The sequence below is a fragment of the Aptenodytes forsteri genome, unplaced genomic scaffold, assembly GCF_000699145.1.
Source record: "Aptenodytes forsteri isolate BGI_AS27 unplaced genomic scaffold, ASM69914v1 Scaffold69, whole genome shotgun sequence".
NCBI lineage: Eukaryota > Metazoa > Chordata > Aves > Sphenisciformes > Spheniscidae > Aptenodytes > Aptenodytes forsteri.
In genome coordinates, this window is record NW_008795885.1 from 2,386,392 (window position 1) to 2,409,859 (window position 23,468).

At 38.1% G+C, this 23,468-nt stretch overlaps 1 long non-coding RNA gene across 4 annotated transcripts in view; it reads right to left on the minus strand.

Annotated features, from left to right (window-relative positions):
* LOC103903043 overlaps window positions 1-18,153 on the minus strand; it is a 36,096-nt gene extending 17,943 nt beyond the window's left edge. The window contains exons 1-5 of one of the 4 annotated variants that reach the window (XR_002086262.1): window positions 18,060-18,153; window positions 6,264-6,417; window positions 2,851-2,933; window positions 2,529-2,639; window positions 1,773-1,905 (exon numbers count right to left, since the gene is read on the minus strand). This is a non-coding gene — a long non-coding RNA (uncharacterized LOC103903043). Of the gene's footprint in view, window positions 1-1,772; window positions 1,906-2,528; window positions 2,640-2,850; window positions 2,934-6,263; window positions 6,418-15,135; window positions 15,288-18,059 lie in introns of those variants that run through there. The other 3 variants (XR_657824.2, XR_657827.2, XR_002086261.1) reach the window with 3 other exon arrangements.
* Between the last annotated feature and the right edge of the window lie 5,315 nt (window positions 18,154-23,468).

The window sequence follows — 23,468 nt, forward strand, 5'->3', positions numbered from 1 at the left end:
AGGTGGTGGATGCCCCATCCCTGGAAACATTCAAGGTCAGGTTAGACGGGGCTCTGAGCAACCTGATTTAGTTGAAGATGTCCCTGCCCACGGCAAGAGGGTTGGACTAGATGACATTTAGAGGTCCCTTCCAACCCAAACTATTCTATGATTCTATGACTCCAAACAGATATAAAATCTCTTCACTAAATGCAGCAGAAATAATCCCCACAAGTCTATTAATGTCGATATGTAATTAAGTTTTCATAATATCAAGAATTTTAGACTCAAAAGGGAATGTCAGCACAATTTGATGCCAACAATGAGATTGTTGGCTTTTTGGGAAACAAATTAATGATCTTATAAAAGAAAGACTCCGTTGAAAGAGTATCACTTGAAGAAGACCATGGCCTGTGTTGAATTGCGTTACACTCAATTATATTCTCTTCATATTTACTGCATGGATTTAGTCTCTTATTTATGTGAATGTCCTTTAATGTGCTAGTTAAAACTGCAGACTTTATTGCCTAATGTCTCAGAGATACATAGGGCTTTCTGCCTCCTAGGGGAAGGAGGAGAGGAAGAGAGAACACTGTAAAACAGCTAAGTAGATATAATAGATCTCCATCTGGCTTAAGAAAAAATTGAGGGAAAAAATGAGGAAAATTACTGATTGAAGTTAGAAGATTCACTCTCAGTCTGAATAATTGTTACAAATGTTTTCCTGATCTTTTTTTTTTAAATCTCCGACTTCTAAAGTAGATGTAAGTGCCCTTCCCAACTCTGATAATGCCTAAATTATCAGACATTAGTATGTTACTCGGCTACTAATGACTGCCATCGCAAGAAAGATTCTGCTGATGTTCTTGTTTCGTCTTAATTGCTCTTACCAGTGTTTGCAGATATATGGTTTACCTCCCAGCAGAGCTGGACAAATTATGTAAAAAGACAACAAGCTTGGGTATTTCCAAATGACATCCAAAAGCAGCAAGAAAGAATAGTAAGGTTACCAAGGTACCAAATAAAAATCAAATGGGAAACAAATTAATGATCAACAAAATCAATGAGTTTCAGACCAGGGAGCCAATCATTCACAGAAATCCATTGAACATTACATTGAGATAGTAAGAGAGAAATTCTGGGATTACTATACATGAAGCACAAAGAAGGAAACACCTGTTGAGGGGTGAATAAATGTAAACAAAAACATACTGACACAATGCTAGGAACAGACTCAACTACTTTTACAAATTAAACACTCACAGACCTTTAAGAATGAAAAACACTGGAATACCTTCATCCTGTACATTCTTATATTTCTCTCCTATACCAAAGAGGAGCTCCCTTTCTCCCAAGCTAACACGTCCAATCCTGTCCTTCCTCTATTTCTTAAAAGCCTCAAAAGTTCACAGTAGTCACACATTCTCCACCCTTTAAATATTCCCTGTTTGTGTGTATCCGGTACATTTAACAGTTCATTAGCAATAAAACACTACTTTCAAAGCCAGTTGTAGTGCTTTTCCCAGCTAGGTGCATCCCACTATGGCAAGAAAGCCAAAATACGTGTAAGCAGCAGTAATGATTAGCAGAAATTTAATATTCTCCCACTAAATAAACCACACGGCCAAGGCCATGAAAAGTTTGTAAGACCAAATATGAGTTATTTTGGTTCCCTTGTATTTCTTGTTTCCCTAAACAATTTTGCTAGGAAAAGGTTTTTTGAAATACCATCTACCTTTAATATTTGATTCTTCATGCAAACTTGGCTAAAGGATTGTAGCCATAATACTCACTTTTCAAATTCTGGACTGCTCTGCAAGACTATCTTCAGAGGTCTCGTGAAGTTTAAATCAGAATAGGCCTTATAGAAGAACATCTGTCTGTCTTCCTATAGCAAACATTGTTTTGTTCTCCACTGCTGATAAACTTCATGGTAAAATAAGGACGTTAGATGCTTCACAGAGCAACTAATTTGTTTAACTGTAAAAACACGCACAGCCCAAATTTTCTCCCATGGGCTTTCTTGCTTAAAAGCAAGTACATTAAAAACAGTGATAACAAGATTTGGGCTATAATCAAGGAGTAATCATAGAATCATAGAATCATTGAGGTTGGAAAAGACCTCTAAGATCATCGAGTCCAACCATCGACCCAACACCACCACCCACTAAGCCATGTCCCTAAGTGCCTCATCTACTCGTCTTTTAAATACCTCCAGGGATGGGGACTCCACCACTTCCCTGGGCAGCCTGTTCCAATGTTTAACCACTCATCATATGTATATAAAACCAGTTCTAGTTAAATCTGGACTACAGTAGTTTTGAAATAGAAACCAAAAGGAGAAACAAACATTGCAAAGGTTACATACACGTTAAACTTATCAACTATGAGTGGTCTCGTTAAGTTCACAGCAGACAGTAAAGCACATGCGTATTTGCAGAGTACATATCTGGAGTTGGGACTCACTGACTGAAAACATAGACTGAAGTAAAATATTACAAAGCAGTGATTAAAAAAAATACTTCAAAGTTATTTGAATTCTAACTTACCTGCTAAAATCTGAATTCAAAAGTATTTATTTCTTCCACATCCCTGAAGATCTCAATTAGTACAAGAAATATCTCCCTCTTCCTGAAGGCCGTCAACTGTATCATCTCATACTCACCAAGAAAACTTACAGCATTAAAAACCACTGATTTTGGCATAGAAAAAATCTTTTTGCTTATTACAAAACCACATCATTTATCATATAAATACAAAGTCTGATCTTGTGCCTTCCCAGTGGAATTATTCACTCATGTAAGCACTAAAGAATCAGCACATAATCTAACAGTATTTTAGGTTATGGTTTGGTTATCTTTTTGCAGTTACCTTGAAGTTTCTTCTATTGTCTATTCTCACCTTTCTTCAAAGCCTGTGGTAGCTGGTGGTATGACTCCTCAGGGGCAGCAAGTCTATTCAGAAAATTATGCCAATATAACTCTAGAAACTCAAGAAGATATGAGGTAGGGTGTGGCTGATGCTTAATTCTCATCAACAAAACCAGTGTCTTCAATACTCAGGACATTTCTGAGGAATGCAACAGAGGGCGGTGTTTGTGAAGACTGCTTTAGCCCTTATCTCTGTGATTAAAATCTGTGCATCATTCAAAAAATAAGTAAAAAGAGAGAAAATATGCACACCTTGGAAAGCAACTAAACTAAATTATACTAAAGGAAGTTTTAAACTTCCTTTTAAAACTATTACTATTTTTGTGACATTTTACATCTAATAAGCTTATCTCCAGGAGCACCTGACACACTTTTAATGTTACTTTGCTGACAAGTAAAACACAAACACTACTTATAAAAAAGAATTTGCAGATAGTCTAGGGACAGGCGATTACTTTGACAATTTAGAAGATATCCATGAAGATTAATTTATTAACAACATAGGAAATACAGTGGAGAAAATGGTGGCCAAATGAGGGGAAAGTTATGTTTTCATAAGTTAGTCAAATCAACAAAGAATCACGACAAGTATCTAAATATATATTTACTGTTCACATTGTTCTACTATAGTTAGAAAAAAATCTGTGTTATTAACTTCTATATTTAGTGAACAATACTGAGTGAATTTGCTAATGTAGCAATTTTGCATTACAAATACCTTGTATTGTTATCCACCTAAAGCTTATATAACGAAACAAGAGTCTTTGACAGATAAATCCCTGGTTCCTGCTGTATTATCCAGAAGAAAACAAACTTCATAAAGCTGCTTACTCTAAAGAAGAGAGACATGGAAAGGTTCCACTCCATCAAAGCACTGCTGTTTCAAAGTTTCCTTTTGATCAATAGAAAACTCCAAGCAAGAAAATTCACTTTTAAAGGGATTTACTAGCAATGCGTTTGAAGGAATAGAACAAAAGATTGAGAAAAGAGCATTAGGTCACTTTAGTTTTGGCTACCAAATATTTTTTCTGACAATAACTGATACTAGCATACCTGGTTTTCTATCTATGTGAGGTACATGTATTTTCCTCTGATATACTGTCTCATGCAAAATTTGCCTGAAACTTAGCAGTTTATGGCCACTATGGTAATTTTTACAGGGTAGAACAGTTGTAAATAAAAAGAACTTCATGACTAGAGCAATACACATGCAGCATGCACAGGATATGGAAAAAGCCACCCAGCCTTTTGTTTTCCTTTCTGATTGTTGTTTGTAGATTGTAGATAAGATTGAAGAATCTTTTCTTTCTAATGCTATAATTAAATTTATTAGGGCAGTTAAATGAGAAAACTTAATTAATTTTCCTAATTTGATTTAGAATGCTTTATATGGAGACATACTATATATAAATTTAGGACACTACAAAGTTATCTTTTCCTCCTATTAAATACAATTCTATTTTTAATGGCCATAATAATTATCAGATCCCCTCTACTGTATTGTTTGATTTAAGTTTGTATAATGAGCACTGAATCTTAAAGTGTGCTACATAACACAGGCTATTTTCACAGCCAGTTCCAGTCTTCCCAACGGTGTAGGCAAAAGTGAATTTTTCTACCCAAGGGGTCATGAAACAAAAAGAACATCTGTAAAACAAAGCTTGCCAAATGACAGGAGAAGAAGGACAAGGACACCTTCTGGCAGGGATCCCCCCAGCAGTTACCATCAGTTGCACATGTCCAGAGGCAAACCTGCAGGACCTGCAAGCTGAGGTTTTCCAGCTCCACCACAGGCAATTTAGGCTATGGGTCATTAGTATCTCATGGTCCCCAGCAGTCTGTTGAGTTTGGCAGCTGCCTATTCAGCCTGTATCTAGAATCAGCCCTGCTTATTGTAGAATAGCTCTGCAAGGAGAGCAGTGACTGAGAGAACCTGCGTACATGCACTAAGCTACCCCTCTAAACCCACTCACAGTATCACTGCAGTCCAGCTCACCTCAGCTGTCCTGCCAGCAGAGTCATGCCCTGAATGGCATCAGAAAGAAGGTAAAGCTGGGTCCCCAGCGTTCACACCCACTGCTGCCAAACTGCCCTTGTACAGCCTGCCTGCTCTGCCTGAAAAGCATATCCCACACTTCTGTTACGTGATTCTCAATGCTGCATACGTGCCGGGTTTGCAGAGTTTTATGTTATCCACAGAAAGAGAGTAACCAACATCCCCCCACTGCACATGTAAATTCAGATGCTGGCCATCTGGACCCTGTGGAATAACCGTTGCTTTCACAACCAATAAAATACTTCCTGAACTGAAAAGGCTGGATGCCTTGTACCCCAGTGCAATTAGTCTCAAATGGAGAACCATGCAGAAGACTATCTGAAATGGGTTTCCAAAGGCGTTAAATTAGTATCTGACCACCTGTGGGTAAGACAAGAAGAAAAGGAGCTGCTTCATTTGCACTTGTGTGGAGATGGACACTGTTGAGAAAAGGCACCCAGAAAAAGACAATGAGAAGGCTGAGGATTATTTCAGAGGTATACTTTGCAATATGTTAAAGCTGGATACCATTTCAGGCTTATTAATGTTCAGCATTTGAAAACGTTCTCTCTTGTGTAAGTTCTAAACATTGTGTTCAAATGCTAACATACTGAAATTAATCATCTTTCCGTGAATCAGATAGGAAAGCAAAACAATGAGTAATTTTATTTCTTCCGCTGTGTCTCAAGTCCTAGCAGATCCAGCAGCAGTATGAGTGATTTACTAAGTCTGCATTTATTCAGGGCAGCACTTTTTTTACTGGAGGATACTTTCTATGTGCGTGTTTGTGAGACCAATACAACCATAAGATGCTCACACTATGAGAAATGATCCTCTCACAGGCCAGAGAGCATAAGTCAGAAACTGAAAAGAAGTTTTGGAATTATACTTTGAGTAAACAAATAAAGCTGACTGTTTATTATTAACATAAGTCCAAAGTGCCACATACTGCCAGTGTCACCATAATGCAGAACATTTTGGCATTACTCACTGTAATTGCTTATGGACAAGATATGTTTCTGAATTTATTGCCTATGAGTACCCAACAGATACAGCACCATCAAGACATTTTTTTCAGGATGATATTCAAATGTTTTTGGAACTACTTGAGGTTCTCACAGTATAATTAGTGTAAATGTAAATTAATATAAACTCAAAGACAGAAGCTAGAGCAGACTGGCAAATAGGAGGGGAATCTTCCTAAAGTAAATTTTGCCTCAGCAAGCCTTTACCCTGCCCTGTGATGCAGGAGCTAAATTTAACCAGACAAGTTTTCAGATTTCTAGTTGTGGTGAGTGCTTGAAAAAAAGAAATTGTACCTGCTTTGTCAATGAATCAATGACAGCCCAGGTTTTGTCTGTGAGCCTGCCTGAGGATTCCTTTCTTCCACTCTCATCACAGGTTTCAGCAGCCTTCTGCTGCTGCAGGCAGCAACCTCCTGAATTGTCCTTGAACTATGCCATGTTTTTCCACCTGTAGAGGAATTAAGACCCTCTAAGGGAGGTAGCAATATAAGGCCTGTTCTCTGCAGTCTGGCACACTCTTCTTTAGCAGGAGCAGAAAAAAAAAGTCACTGAAATGAATGAGCTGGTGTAGCCCTGTTATTTGTGATACATCAAAACAGAAGTGTGCTGCCCACTTCTGCCAGAAGGAGGGAGCAGTTTCATGTGAATTCTAATCCACTTGTTTCCTTTTCATTTCCATTGTCTGCATGACATGAGGCAGCTGGTTGTTTTGTCCACCTCCAGTGAAATAAAATTCAACCTGTGAATTTCAGAGCTTTACAAGAATTCAGGAGCGGGACTTCCACCAGACATTTGGTTTTGCTAATGAGGTCTCTGTGGGGATGGGGAGGTGGGGAAATGGAGCTTTGAGGCAACCCAGACTTATTACTTGTGAATGACTCTCACTAAGAACTAACAGAGACAGAATTAAGAATAACAGGAGAAAATTGGAGAAAACATGGATGCTAAATGTGCTCGGATGTTTAGGGAAGAATCCAGCGATATCTGTCAGACAAGTTTATACATTCCATCTAATAGAATAATTTCAGTATAAAGAAATATTCTGTTTTGCAAATCTTTTGCTAGACAGGCAATAATATTATTAAGTATCATCTCTAGTTCCTCTCCATGTAAAATTAAGTGTCCAGGGCCATGTGAATTCAGACAAGGCAAGCCTTCCAAGTCAAAACTATGGCTCATCTGCATAGCTGGAGGTATTCAAACACAAATGATACAAGTCAGCAGGACAAATAAAGCTGTCAGGAAACTGATAGAGCATAGGGGTTGTACCAGGTCGCTCTGCAGCAAAGCTTCAATCTCAACATTTATCCTTTGGAGAGGGTATGTTGATGGTATTCTTCTATCTTCTCACTTCCACCAATTTTATGTCAGTGGTCAGCTCCATTTAGTTCAGGAATATTATTGCTGCTGAAACAGAGGAATCAGGCACTGTAATGTCTTCCACTGTTTGTGGCACAAAGAGTAAAAGGAGTCACACAGTGAGAACACGGAAGACTTCTAAACTGATGTGGGTAAGGACAGTTTGAAGTTGAATCTTTTGAGTTTAAAGACTGAAGTCTTTCTGTTCCTTGAGAAATGACAAAGGAAAGAATGATGAGCTGACTCAGCTAAGCAGTTTTGCAAACATCATGCTAACTCATATGACAAAATTCAACTTCACAGACTTAAACCTTTCTTGCAGCTTCAAATGTGGCATGCAAGCATTTCAGCTGGAAATTTCCCATACTACCTGTTGCAATCAATTGTACACCATTGGCATAAAGGCCAGCTTGCAACTGGAAATGTTGTTATTCAATTTCAACTTCACACTAAAAGAACTGACTACAGTTGTGTATACTAGCCAATCCTGCTGAGAACACCAACGGAGCAAACATTTTACTCTACTACATCGGTAGTAACATGCTGTGTTTAGGATAATTTGCTGGCAAAATTTCTCTTTGCTTGTATATTTGTTAATATTTTTTAAGCAGAAATTTCCATCTACCTGTATCAAAAGCTTTTCCCTCCTTTAAAGCAATGCCTGTTGTACACGTGAGGTCTTTTTGCATGGAAAAATCAGTTAATTTGTATTAATTCATAATTCACAGTTCACACATCTTATAAAAAGAGAAAGTTCAAAATTTTTTTAAATCGCTCTTCTGTTTTTTGGATAACTTTATGCTTGTAGTAAAAAAAATTCCAGTTTTTCTGCTGGGATTCTAGCCAATGCTTCACATTTTGCATCAAAAAATGAAAGACAATGATAATTATTGCAACTCTTGGCATTTTCTGCAGGATGATGATTACAGTTTTCTCAAGGAATCAGTAAACACCTTGATTTGGAAGGATTAATCACACATGTGGTGTTGGATTGGACAATGCCTGCTCCTGAGGGCTCTTCAGAATCCAGTTGCCAAAGATTCAGGATCTGACTTTTCTCCACTAACAGCAGACAGATATTGCTGATTCTGGGATATTCTAATTGATATTCTGGGATATACTCACTGGTATATATCTTTCATTTTGATACGATAATTCAGTTGACTTTGTTTACTGACACAAATTATTACAAAATGATCTATTTTTTTGAGTGATCATTTTTATTTCCACTATTTAAGCTTCTTGACCTTCTGCCCAATACTTACTCTAAATACTTTCTCTTTTTATATTCTGTGAAACTCTTTCTTCTAAAATCACCAATGACCTCCATTCCTAGGACCATTGTGTTACCATCAAAAGAATATATTTGCCTTGATACATATGGATTTACTTTCTGCTATTATCATAATTAAATTTATGACTGTGTAGTTCCTATTTTCTCATAAACAGTGGCATTATTCATTATGCCAGGAAATGTCAAAAGTTATTTATATAAGAATATGTATTGGAAATCTTTCAATAGAATAATTATATTGCTAGAGGAATACCAGTACACCTACCCATCTTGTGCACTCTCATTCCAAAATAAAAATGCCTACCTTAGTAGTTACATTGTCAAAGTTATACTAGTACAATGGCACTGTTAAGAGTATACTAGTGGCTGGTCTTAAAGAACCTGCTTAGGGTGACTGCTGTTAATGAAGTAATTGACTTTATTAACCTCAGCAGAAAGGCTAAAATGAGTTTGGTTTTTCATATGTATGTACCAATGCCATTATTCTCTACTACTAAAAACATCACCCCAATAAATTAATTTTCACATAAACATGCAACAGATGCTAATAAACTCTTGCCGCACCAATTTCGACAAGATTGAGAAAACTCCTTTCTATCAGCAGTCTACCAGGGCCACTCTCAAACCAGCAACCAGCTGCTTGTTTACGAGTGATGAGACACCTCCAGCCTGGGACCAGATGAGCAAATTCCTGCCAGAAAGGGCAGAATCATTCCCAGTACTCTCTAAGAATAATTCATCATTAAAAATTGAATGCAGTTTGTGTTTGTAATGACATCCAGCATTTAATGGTCTCAGAGTTGGCCTATAACAAGCTGGTGGAACTGGCAGATTGTTGGCCTTGCCTCTCCCATGGTTTGAAGGATACACTCAGCATATACTACCCAGAGCTGCCCCTTTGTGGGAGAAGGGTGTTGGGGGGAGTCTGGCCCCGTGATCAGCCCAGAGCATGCTCAGGACCTGCACACAGAGATTTAGGCAGTGGGCTGTTTCTACATGCTGTCCTCAAGGAGAAACTCATCCAGCATGCTGTAAATATGTCAAGGCCTTTCACAGTGCTGATGTACTGATTTTTCCTCAATTGCATCCTGTCTGTCTGTGAATCACAAATTGGCATAACATGCTAGGCAGAAATGGACAGTTTCAGAAATAATTTGCATTCTGATAGCCAATTTCCACTTCTGATCCATTTATATCTTCCTAGGGCACGTTTGCTGAAGAAAAATAAACTCACATAGAGCACAGAGCACAGCAAAATTATTACACCATTTCAGCAGAGGCTATATGTGCTTTAAAAAAAAAAATGTTTAGGAGAAGCCAGTTTATTTCTATAGAAATTCAAAAATTCTTGAGCCTTTTGGAACCTAATCAAAAAGAGCCGGTGATGAATTGCTGTGACAATTTACCTCCTCCTTGCACAGTCCAGGCTCCTATTCATTACCTGAAGATTTACATTTGTGCTACAGTAGAAGCCTGCTAAATGTATAGCATTGTCACTGAAATAAATTCATTCATTTAGGATGTCTCTGTCTACCAAGATGATTGCTTATAGGGCTTTATTACCTGAAATAGTTATGTTTTGCTGTATATCAAATGTTGTATCCATCTGACACACCTGTTTATAATGGAGGTTAATTTTTCCTGGTGTTTATTTTACACGGAAAACAGGAATCAGACAGTCTTAAGCCGTGAAAGTTTGGTGAAGAAGATTTACACTGGAGCCAAATGAAGCACCTATACCCCTTGCAAGGAGGACAGTATGTAATTCTCTCTTAACAGAAAAGCCTTGTCAGAAATCAGGGTCTTCATAGCAGAAGCTATTACAGCAGCTTTCCACAATGGAGTATCAGAAAAATTCAAACGCCTGAGTCATGTAGACTATATCGCTTACACAGCAGTGCACGCTTTTCCTTTCAGAAGCCTGTACACCTGCTCTGACATTACTGCCAGAAACAATATCATGCTGTTCTTCCCTACATCTCTGGGTTTGAAGTTTTTGGAAACTTGGCAGGAAACACTGCCAAGATACTGGGGAAAACATGGCAATATAAAGAAGATTGTATTCATTCTCAAACTCAAAATAAGGAGGCACAAATTGGAAATGCATCAGCTTTACTTTTGTATAGCTTCGTAAAAGCTGACTAATTTAAGTAACTCAAACCTTTGACTGTGGTCTGCTTTTAACTTATTTTCCCACCATTATAATTAAGGGACTCTTTACATGTTCAGTCTTTTGTAAATCTTAGAAATCTCTCTAGATATTACCTTAGAAATTCTCCTAGATATTTTAGGTTAATGGGTAGAATGTTAAATAGCTACAAGAGTTACTACTGTTCCTTTAGCAATGAGCCAAAAAACATACATCAGACTATTTCCTTTTACAGTGTCACAGTGATCTGTTTTGTTTTGCACTTGACTTTTCTACAATTCAGGGCTTTTTTTTTTTCCTCTCAAGACTTTGATCTGACATTTTCAAACTTTCCATCTTTTATCACTCACTTTAGAAAAAAACCAAGCAACTCTTTGGGAGTGCAATGAGGAATACAGGAAGACAACAGGAACAGAAACCCTATCATTGGAAGACAGCAAGAGTCAATGAGCCCCAAAAACAGCTGTTCATACATATTGTATCCTAATAACTCGAGTAATTTGTCAAGCGTGTCTAATACGCAGATATCTAACAGAACAGCGAGCTACCAGGTCACCTTTGAAAAGAATAATTTGAAAGACCACTGCAGATAGTAGCCTTTTAAGTAAGATCCTCAAAAAAAGGTGAAGTAAAATGGTATATGTAAAGATGGTTCAATAAGAAAAAATGGGGAAAATGGGGTATTATGAAGAAACCGAATTAACAAGGAAGGCTTAAATGACTTATAAAGGACATTAATTTGTACCAATCTTCCAAGATTTTGAACACAAACCTTCAGAATTGTAATTTTACAAGCTGAACTGGACTATTGTTCTTTCTACATCTTGTTTATATTTGCTATTCTTGCAGTATCGGGGCTTGTTTCATTGTGATGTCCAGGTAATGAAACTGAGATCTGAATAGCAATGTTTGTATCTAGCATTAACAGACTGAAAGACTTCCTAAATATGCTTTGTAATCTCTGTCTTTCAATTTATACTTTCCAAGTGATGTGCTGTCATCATTAATTATGCTAACAAATAAATACAAATGTTCTGATGTAATAAAATACTGTACACATCAGATAACTGCCTGATTATAGTCATCTTATTATCATCAATCATTATTTTCACCTCTTTTCTAAAGAGGATAAACTCTGCCTGACAAATGGCTATTGTCAAAATCAGCAGAAAATAACTTGCTTTCAGGCTTTTAAGAGGAAGAGTACTTTACATGTAACTTTGTAAAAAGTACAAGCCGTTGAAAAGATCTGACATTGTCCTTTAGCGTTTACTTCCCGCTTTGTCAAATCACTGAATAACGCAAACAGGAAGCAGATTTTCAGTTAATGTCGTGAAGAATTTTAACCTTAAAAGACAGATTCAGAGATGTCAGAGATGCTGACAAATATCCCAATCTCTTTCCACAGGAGGATAGGGTAAATGAGAGGAATAGGAAGCTCTCTAAATACCTGAGTATTTATGCAAAAGTGATAGGTGCCCTTAGCACTTAAAATAAATGCACAGTGGACAAGGCATAAGATTGGAAACTCAGTATTAGCCAAAGTATTTGCACTGTTTTGGTATAAAAAATGAAAATCGGTAGCTTTCTCAATTTCTTTAATCCATGCTCTGAAAAATGTTTGGAAAAGGTAAGTGTGCCAGCAGGAAGCAAAAATGCCATAAAAGACATTCATGTGGTTGTGTTTGTCAGGAATATCTTTGCACCCCATTTGAACACTCTTCCAGCAGTTGCACTCTGCTCTCTCTGCTAAGGGCTGGACTCAGAAGTTTCCCCAAACTCCTTTTGTGCCAGGCACTTAAATACCTCTAAATATAAGCCACATATGCCCTAGATAACTTATTGGAATGTAAAATAGCAGCTACCTGGTAGAACTGATTTTAAAATCCCTGTTGAAATTTCACATGAGTAAGCCTTGTTTCCTGATCAGATGAATTCAAAACAATAGTTTAGGGCCAATATTCACCCTAATATAGAATACTGCAGCAAGGTCTAGATACCTGGTTGTTTGGGACATTCCATCTACAATTCTCCTTCCCTTCTTCCTATTTCTGTCCTAATGCCAAAAGTAAAAAATGCCACCTAATTCTTTACATTGATCTGTTTCAGGCCTTCATCATCAGCCTGAGAAAGAGTTTTCTGTGCGTCTAAAGTACCCAGCATAGGTACCTTTGATGATACTATCAACATAAATAAATAAAGAAATACATTATTGCCATCGTAAGAGGGAGTTAAACATCCTTTGTGTTTAAGGGCCAGACTGACTTTGTTGTGGCCCTTTGCAAAGGAGGAAGTCTCAAATAACAAAGAGCAAACACAACCCATAAGTAGGTGTTCTCACACTAACATTTCAAGGAGCAAAAACCCTACTAAAATCATAGTAAGCTCAATGATAATGTGTGAACAAAGAATGGAGGTTATGTTCATCGCATAACTTCTTGTGAAGAGCTAATGTGTAAACATTTAAAACTCCAGTTTCAGTTCTCTGAGGTTTGGAAGCTTTCTATAAATTTCAGCTGGCACAGTTCCCACTTTTAACATGGTTGTACTTAAATAGAGAGGGATGGGGAAGTAATGTTACATTATCTGGAGACCAGACAAAATTTCTTTAGAGAAAGAAGGATACACGTCATGAATCTCTCAAGTCTCTATCTCTCAAGTTTATCAGATAGAGACTGGAAGAGGGAATCTGGTGCCTCCTGGGAAAATGAAGGGTTTCCCAGCTGCCTAGTGTTATAGTTTGAACCAGCAGATAGCAGGCTGAAAAGAAATAATGCTGCTGCCATTCAGCAGTCCCTCAGCTGATCACTAGGCTGGAAAATAAACACAGTAATACAACAGATAACTGTGGGAGAAGATAATAGTGAGGAAGAACAAAAGCCACAGGAGTAAAACTCTTATATTTTTGATAGGTAGGTGGACAGAAAGACCTGCGGAAGACTTTGGACACACACAGTGTGATTCCTACTGAGACCTGAGTGCCTCCAATGTGTGAGCAAGGGACACAACACAATGCAGAAGTAGCAGTCCCTGAAGGACAAGTTTTCTCCCTGTGGAGCTAAGTTTCCCTTCCCTGCAAGCTCCCAGGTTAACTTTGCTGCCTTACAGCTGTCAACCCTACTGCCTTCTGCGATGCTTCAAAATAAGTTGTATGGGAAACTTAAGGGTTCTTTGCTACTTATCTTCTCATACTATGGGTTCCACCATAGGAAAGTGTGGCCCACCTCATTGTATTTTCATACATACTATGTGTTGTGCTGCTTTATTAGTAGAACCTGGAGTGTTAAAACAGCCTTTTGCTGTTCATATTTGCAATCCCTAGATATGAGGCACTTAAATAAGAGAGGCTGGTCTAGATGCTGATCGTGGTTAGATTTTGCACAGACATTACTAAACATGACACCTCTCACATCCTTACAAGACATCCCACAGTTGTTATTATTCTCCTGGTCTCTTAAGATCAGATGCTGCACGTAACTGCCCTTCTCAGCCTCTGAGCAGCTGATCTTGGCTGGTCCAACAGATTTCTGTAGAAATTAACAGGTTTTGGTAAAAATGTTCAGTGGTCATTGGTCCAACCACTTAGATGACCTTAGTAAAATGTGGTTCTTTGTTAAACAATGGGAATAACTGTTTCATCTCCTGTTTCTCAGGAACAGGCACGATGATTCAACCACTGCGTAACAGTTGAAACCAAGTCACTCAAGCAAACAAAATAAAATGTCTTAACTTATTCTCCACTAAACTTAAGGGGTATAACAATAAAGTTGCTTAGGTATGCTGCTTTATAAAGCCTCAAACAAAAAAATTTAAAACTGTGCCAAAGCCAATGACAACATCTGTCTGAGATCACAGATATCAGCCTGTTCAGAATTAAATGGCAGAAACTTTTGATCTAGAAATTACTTTCTATCCAAAAATCTAGGAACACTTTATCATAGACAGAATAAGAAGAAAATTAAAATAAAAAAGCAGCAGCAGCAAGAGTTAAGAGAAAGTGGCGAAAGCACAGCAAAGAAATGAAGACAGCGGAGAATAGCTTTTTGATACCTTATTTGCTTCCAGAATTATGTTAACAGTAATAGTCTAATAATATTGTACATCTTTAGAGACAGACAAACTGATAGCATTGAGTTTGGCATATTCTCAGCCAAGTGTATTAGGAATGCCTCATTCACCAGAGAGAGATTTAACAGAATATGATGTTTCTATTTGTATTACCCCTTTTTATTTCCTTTGATTTATTAACTTTGAATATGCAGCTTACAAGTCATTTGTAGCAGAGTCTCACAGTTCAAAAAATGAAGATATTATCTACCAGTTCAAATGGGATTCAAATACTGGCCCTAGACCCACTTACTTACTGTGTACTGGAGAGGTGGCTGTTGTCAAGGGCAGCTGGGATCTTCACCTAACAGAGACTGAAATCTCCATAACTGTGAAGCTGTCACAGCTGATTAAAATATCCAGCTCAGCATGAGATGAAGAGGCAAGTGGGGTGAATGGACAGAAATCTTTGGCCAGCACAGTCATTAGCCTGTTTAAATTTATACAGTAGACCACACAGCCAGCTTAGAGGTGAATAAACACTCTCTCTCCTCCCTGACCTTTCCACCCAGGCACCCACCATTTGCGACTTGGGCCAGACCGAGGATCTAGCTCATGGCATTTGACTGTCCTTCACAGCATTTTGGAGAGTGAGGTCAAAGGAGACAACCCGATCATTTAGTCTGACCTTCTATAATACATATTCCATCGTAAAACCTTATATCAGGCCCAAAGACTGCAGAGCAAATTTACTCTTAAAACACAGCCAGAAAACAAGGTAAGATGAAGAAGGTACCAGTGCCAGAGACTCCAAGGAAGACACAGTCAGAGAGGCAGAGGAAGCTAAACCCTTTGGAAGGAAAAAAAAAATCAAATCCCACTGGTGCACACATGTATTAATGTTTAACCTTGGTGCACTCTTATAGGATGTATTTTGTGATATTCAGAATTTTCTGTGAGAAAGGCAACATTTTTTGCAGGTCTGATATGAAGTTTGGGTATATATGTTGAATTAAATATTGTTCTCTCTTGAAGAATTATAGCTTTTATCTCTAAGAAAAACAAACTAAAATAATAAATGTGCTACTTGTGATTATGTTAGCAAAACTTCTTTGTTGCTAATGTTCTCTGTGCTCCAGCCTGTGAAACACTGAATGCTCTCAACTGCGTGTTTAGCCCCTGACCCTCACAGGATCAAGACTGAAGCCAGACAGAATCCTGCATTAGCTCTTTTCAGCTAAGCAGTCTTAAAAGCAGGGGGGTAAGTGCTGTATTGGATAGCATAATGTGTTACATGGCAGGAACAACAAAAAAATCCTCTTATATTCCTGTCCCGTCAGAAGTCATTCTGCTCAAATTAAAAAAAAAAAAAGTTTTCTAGTCAGCTGTGAATCTGTAAACTAGGTGCTGGAAGATACATTTTGAAGATTTTCTCTGGTCTAACTTTCAAAGTGACATCAGGATTTCAGGGAGTCTTGCATGTTTATTTCAGACAACACAAATATACCATGACTGCTTTAGTAGTCTTACTCATCTGGTTAGAAAGCTATTCCTGTAGGTAAATGCCTGCTGTGAGACCTAAGTGTTAGCAGGTCTTCTCCTAGCTCTCGTCAGCTAAATAACAGCTCTGAGAACAAACATCTATCTTCTACAGGATGGCATAACCACTATTAAGTGAGTTACACTGACCTAACTTTAGTACAAATTCTTTTCTAACCCTTGCACTATGCTACAGATCATCTCCTCATACACACAGAAAATGTTTTAAGAATAAGTATTTAGTTAAAAACCGTCAGTTTTAACTGCCATAATGTTGCCATCAGTACCGCACAACTGAAACCGGTTGTACAACAAACTCTAGTATTACGGTATTGATGAGGAGAAGATCCAAGAAACGGTGAACCAGATTCCCTGCTTATGCCAGCGCAAAGGCTCTGACTGGTTCTTGGCAGCCACAGTCTCCTCCCCACATGGGGAACCATGGCAGGGGGGACCAGACTAAAGAAGGCTCCAGTGAAGCCTTCCTCAGAGATAGGTGGTGAGAACTTCAGCTGCTATTACTTGCAACTCGCTATTTGTTGACATATAGAAGGAATATTAAACAGACACCAATAGACATCTTCAGTGGCTTAAACAATTTGAAAGCATTCAACTTGTGGTGTTCCAATTCAGACTGAATTACTTAATTTGGAAATGACCACTTTATTACTTAGATATTTATGCATGGAAATAGGTACATTGTTCTGAGCAGAGTGGAAAACATTAGTTCTAATTATATTTATTATGCAGTAAATGTTGAGGTTACAGAAATTACTGTCTTACTCAGAAGGGAATTCCCTTAAAGTATACATACAAAATAGGAAATGAGAATGCTAATTCATAATTCTTGTGACAGACTTGAGCTGAAAAAGTGATTTGTAGAAAACTACTTAAAAGTATGTAGCATTGAAAATGAACTGCAATATCTGCAGAGATTTTACTGAGTTATTCAATAAGGAATATAACGACATGTTTTTAAGGTAATGCAGAAAAGAGTCAATATATCATTTTACATGACCTAGTAGCTTTTTGGTACGTATGCTCACATGTTCCTTGTACCACTACAGAACACCATCATTCTGATGTTCACATTTAAGCATTTTAAAGGGTTTGACTTGGACATAGTTCTAGGAGAAACCATATGGGCTGCTGAGTCAATCTCCTGCTACCCACATGCATTCACATCACATACCACTTTTTTATAATTTGATTAAAGCTTGACATGCCTGCCTTATTGCATGCCCTGTTAATGCAGATAAGATATTTCAAACTATCTTGCATTTATTTGCAGGTAAGGAACATGCATACAAGTAGGACTGTTCACAGCTGTGCTCCTGCACTCTACCTTACGTATTCCCATACCACCGCTACAGCCCATACCACTTCACAGGTAAGTGAACTAGATCCTTCCTATTCTGTCCTGTGTATTAATAGTTAAGGCTGCTCATACATAGGGATGAGCAGAATTTGCCCCATGCAATATCTGCACCAGTGAAAAAGATGCAGAAACCAGATGGATCTCAGCAGGACCTCAGTGTTCAGGCTGTGATTGAGAAGCCAGCCATTAAGGCATGGAAAAAAAAAATCATAAAATCAGCAAGCGCTATAGAACTAATAAATCACTGAATCCCAGAGTGTCATGATTTTAGTGACCTTTCAGAAGGTATCAGTGTTATGATAGCTACAAAGCGTTTCAACATACCCGGGAAAAATGCAGCATGTACAACTCAAGGTATCAGCAGAAGGACTACACTCTCAGGAAGTTCCCAGAGTGTGTGGGACTGATTTTTAATCCTTACACTGAAAGAGTTCCCAAAGGGTCCCATTTATTTAGGCCATGCCAGCTACTCCCCTGCATATCCTGCAGTCACTGGACAAGGTCCAGAGCACATGTTCCCAGGGTCATATTTCCATTTGGGACATACAGAACCTGCCGTGCTTTTCCTTGGCAGCTGAGTAAAAGCCCTTCTCCACCCTTCCTATAATCCTCTCCTATCTGTAATTCCTCCCTGACTCTTTTCAAATCATAATTATTTTCCTAATTTTGAATTAATAACAAGACAGCCATCTCCACAATCACTACATCGTTCCCTGTTTTAATTTGGCCATGGAGGGGAAAAGCAAGCACATGTACTTTCTATGTTTTTCAGTGGTCTTTAAAGCAAACAATACAATCACAATACACACATCTTGAGTCAGACTGGGACAGCAGCAACTTTTCTTCACCTTGCCTTTTGGTGGTGTGCAAGTGGCCTGGATCAGAAGGAGATGAGGTACTCTGTGTAGAAACAGGGTCCACACAGTTTCTCCCATTCCTCATTCACAGAAAACTGAGACAAAATCAGTTCTTCTAAACACATCAATGTAACAAATGTAAACCACTCCTTTTGGAAGGAGGTGCGGGGGCAGGGATAGGAGAAGGGTGTTATTGTAAAGAATCAAACAGAACCAATTGACTGGTTAAAAGATCATATGCTGTCCTTCCAGATGTCCCACCCTTGCCTCCACAGTGCTCTTTTCAATATGTATACTGGCATTTCTAACATACTCATTTCAGTGATACCCAGGCACTAGCTTGAGAGCATTCATTTTCCACTGTCTCTTTGTCTGTGCTATAGAATTAAGGAGTAATTTTGTTTTTACTATTGAATGTTTCCTTTCTTTGTCTGAAAAAAAATGGCTAATTCCTCCTTCATTGTTAATGCTGTAGACTTCATTTCTTTTAGAGTCTGAGCACAGAAACTGAAAGGATTTATTTATTCTATTATAGATTACTACTTCCATCAGATTTTTCCAGGGCTTCACTTGTCAGGAATTATTTCACCACACAGATGTGTTCATGCTGCCACTCTGTGGCAGTGAAGAGGTAAGTAAATCAGTAATGTTCATGTTTATGTTGCCTTCAAAAATCTCTTGGAATGATTCCTAAGTTAAATGAAATATCATGCACACATTTTCTGACTGCAGAACAGGAATGCGCTCATATAGCTCAGCCGCTTGAGTTCACACCAGGCAAGTACAAGCAGTGGCTCCAATGAAAGCCATACTACTACTCCAGATCTCCCAAATATTACAGACATACTCAAGAGTAGAATTTAGTTCTCCTTATCTCTTCTGGGGCTTTTAAGATAACATTATTGCATACAATATACAGAATAACTTGATAGTCTTCTTCCCAGGTCCACTGGAGGTATTTGAATTGGAGTTTCCTCTTCACTTTGCTGGTATAAATCCTGAGTTAGGCAGACGACTTTGTGTTCTGCTACAAATGCAACAGAACAAACTTTGTTTTTCTGACCCAGGCAGCCAGTCAAATAACATTCAGTTTTCTACTTTCTCTGAAGCCCTTACATGTCTGTCAGGGCCAAAACATCTCCAGCCCCAACAGCTGCTTTACTGCAGTAGAATATACAGAAATTCAAAAGAGGCAACAGAAAGTGTTGATCTCAAGCAGAGAGGCAGCTGGCAGACCTCTGTAATTAAATTCCTGGCAGTCTTTGTATGTTTTTATAATTTTCCCTCAGTCAGCAGATAAAATTGAGTGTGTCGACGCCCAGAACTCATTGTATATTCTTTTAAATGTCACCACACATTTGCAGGTCACTGCTCAGTTAGGCTCCTGCAGTTTTCCATTTACAAATCTAATTCCTTAATTGTTTCTGAAGAATCAAACCACACATGATTTCAGGTCTTCAGTGATTTCAGGTCTGCCCACTCCCTCCCAGACACGAGCATACCAGCTGGTCCTATCTACAGCCAAGGCTCTCCTACTTGGATTATGACTTGACAGGATCTCATACACCTCTGTACTTTAAAAATTATCCTTACTGACAAAGTTTTCAATTAGAAAGAACTAAGCAAAGAGTACAGTGAAATGGAACAATTATATTTTCCTAACAGTTTAACCAAAGAATCTGTTCCTGTCCTACAACGTAGCTAATTTCCAACAAAATCTCTCTGTGACCTTGAATCTCTACATGGTTATGTGAATTAAATGGTGATGTGATTCCTTTCCTATTCCCCCACAGTCCCTTGATTCCCTAATAGTTTATGTAACTACCAAACACTTCTTTTATATTTTGTTTTTCTGTACCATGTTGTGGGACTCTCTGTGCTTGTTCCTAGCATTTTCCAATGCTTTTAGATAATGCAATATTATTCTGGGATGATTTAGGAAAAAAAATTCAGTCCTTATGCAATCTATCTCCCCTGTCCTGCTGATGGCAGGTTTTTATAAATTCATTGAAAGAACAATTAAATGATAATAATAATTAAAAAAACCCTCTACAAACAGACCTAGAAGAAAACAAAACTCAGATGTGGTATAAGGATACCAAACTCTAAAGACAGAGGTCCTCAACAGAAAACCACCTGCAGAGAGGCATGGAAAGCTGATCCCAGGCAAATGAGCAACAGCAAAGATCTCAAGTTCCCTCATTTTCTATTTCTGCTCATCTTTGTACATCCATTCCATTTCAGTGCACCAGAGTCACAGTGAGGCAGCTATTTTTTTCTTAGCCTGGTGCTGATGAAGGGTCTTCAAGCCACTGAATCTCATCTATGGTCACATTACTGTATCATGCAGTTTGTCATCTCATGGGATCACAGGGCTAAGCCTCTTAACCTCAGAGGAAAATCTGTCTCAACACTACAACCTTTCCTCTATAACAAGGGTAATCAGGTAAGACCCTGAATTAAAATGGGCGATACTGCAAAACAAGTAGAGCTGCATTAAAATGCTTATACATCTGTATCATAGTTTGCAGGATGCCTTAGCGGTCTTATCAATATCTTGCTCCTGCAGTGCTGAGAGACAGCTTTCTACTCTAGCATTCATTCACACATGCCCTTATAGAAGGCTGGCAGTTGGGCTGGGACCTAAGTTAATCTAAACTTCTCAGTCATAAATGAAAAATAAGAATCTGCTCCAGCATTGTTGCTTTCTAGTTCTTCCTTCAGAATGTAATGCTGGAAGGCAAATACGATTACAAAGAATAGCCCAGGCCTGTAAATAAGGAACCTCAGTGCACCTGTGAAATTTATTGCTGGGCTTCACAATTGCAATAGCAAAATTTTCCTGGAACGTGTACCTTAAAGTGATGGACTTTTATTCTGCTGTGAGATGTTCTTTTGGTTTATACTATCTGTTTATAAAACAGAGGAAAGTCATGAATAAATGCTAAACTGCAGGAGATTTTAATGACCACACCATCTCTGATGTAAAACTTGAGAATATTTGTATAATCAGCTCAGGAAACCAATTGATACTGCAGCAATTTGCATGATTCCTTCCCCGACTTCAACACCAGAAAGGACACATTGTGCATACAGTACAGAGATCAACAGTCTGTCAAAGAAACCGATGCTGTGCAGTGCCAAATGCACCTGAAATTACAGAACACTGGCTACCTTAGTTTGCACTTCACTTTATACCTCTATTCATATGAGTGACCTACCATTTTGTTCCCACAAGTCTAGAGACAAACTTTTTTTACTGTTGGATAGTAGTAACCATCCCCCCCTAATTAAAAAAGTCTGTTCTTGTGGGGTAAGATACCACTCATATTGATGCCTTAATTTGCTTTATCTAACAACCCTTTGTTCAAAGATACAATGCCCTTTGCATCCAAGCAAAAAACTGGAATTAGCCAGGTTGTTGCTTCATTTAAAGCATTGTTATTTTCTTCAAATCTATCACCCATCAGGCATCTCCCTTTTAAACACTGGCCCCTTTCTCACATGTTTGCTTACAGCTCCATAAAGAGTACTGGAAACATCTACTTATTTTCCAATACATATTCCAATTATACAGAAAGGAAATAGGGCATTGTCAGTAATTCTGTTGATACTTCAAAACAATAGGTTTTCACTTGCTCTGCTGTATTCCAGATAGCACAGGGCTAAAAGATCAGCAGAAATTCTGGCAGAATAGCTTACAGCAAGTATAAGAGGAAAAGCCCTTCTCTTTCCCACAGAGAATGACTGAGAACCAAACATTACTGGTGTCAATGGTTGTGCAGGATGCCCAGGGCTGACCATGCTCCATAAACACTGCCAAATCCCCTGCCCAACCTGCTACAACAGCGACTCTGTGCTCGCTCTCATGAAGTTCTCTGCAAATGTGTAAACTAATAAGGGTTTGTTGCTCAAAATACAGTTTCTACAGCTTTTGTGTATTCTATATAATTGTGCTTCCTGTTCTTGTAGTACCAAATCTGTTTAGAGATTTAAAAGCAAAGACTGTCATAATTGTAAGTATAGGTCATTTGAAGCAGTCTACAGGTCTGTTTTTTGTAACAGAATAAAGTGCAAGTGATTATAAGCTAATTTTACCTAAAGGAATTCCAATATTTGCCAGCAACCCCTGCAACAGAGCAGTGGTTTATGATATGTTGTAGCAATAGATTAGAACACTGAATAAAATTAACTGTCTTTACACTAGAGTGATAAAGCTTCAACTCCTCCTTGGGCTTGAAAAAGTTCTTGTTGTGCATCATAATCCTCAAAGCAACCTCCAACATGTAGAATTTAATCCAAACCTGTTTCCTGGTTTGTACACAGTTTGAGCTGATATTTATTTTAGATAATGCAAAGGTGTATCAATGCTGTTACTTTCAAATCAAGAACAGACTTACTATTAAACATAATGCTTTGTAACTTTAAAAAGCTTCATCTTTTTTGAAAGATGTCACTTAAGATAAAAAAAAAAAAAGTAAAAATTATTTCCACACTGTTTATTGCAGGCTTAATTTCAGCCACGATATTATTCACGTTCTAATGAATACCACAATGAATCCCAAAAGGGTAATGTGTGAGTTTCAGGTGACTTTTTCACCTACAGTAATGTGAACTGAAATAAATGATGCAGAAGCCAAAGTAATTGGAATTGCTATCTAGAAGTTCACAGTTCAAGTCTGGGATATTTATAATTCTAAGGACAGCATGTTATGGCTGGTCTTGACATTTGACATGAGAGGGAGGGTAAGAAGGCTTAGAAGCAGAATGTCAAATACGAACAAGGTAAAAGCACAGAACTGGGAGCTACAAGCTATAAATTCTTTTCACCACTATTTTGTTATGTGACTATTTAATTTTCATCTCTCAGTTTACC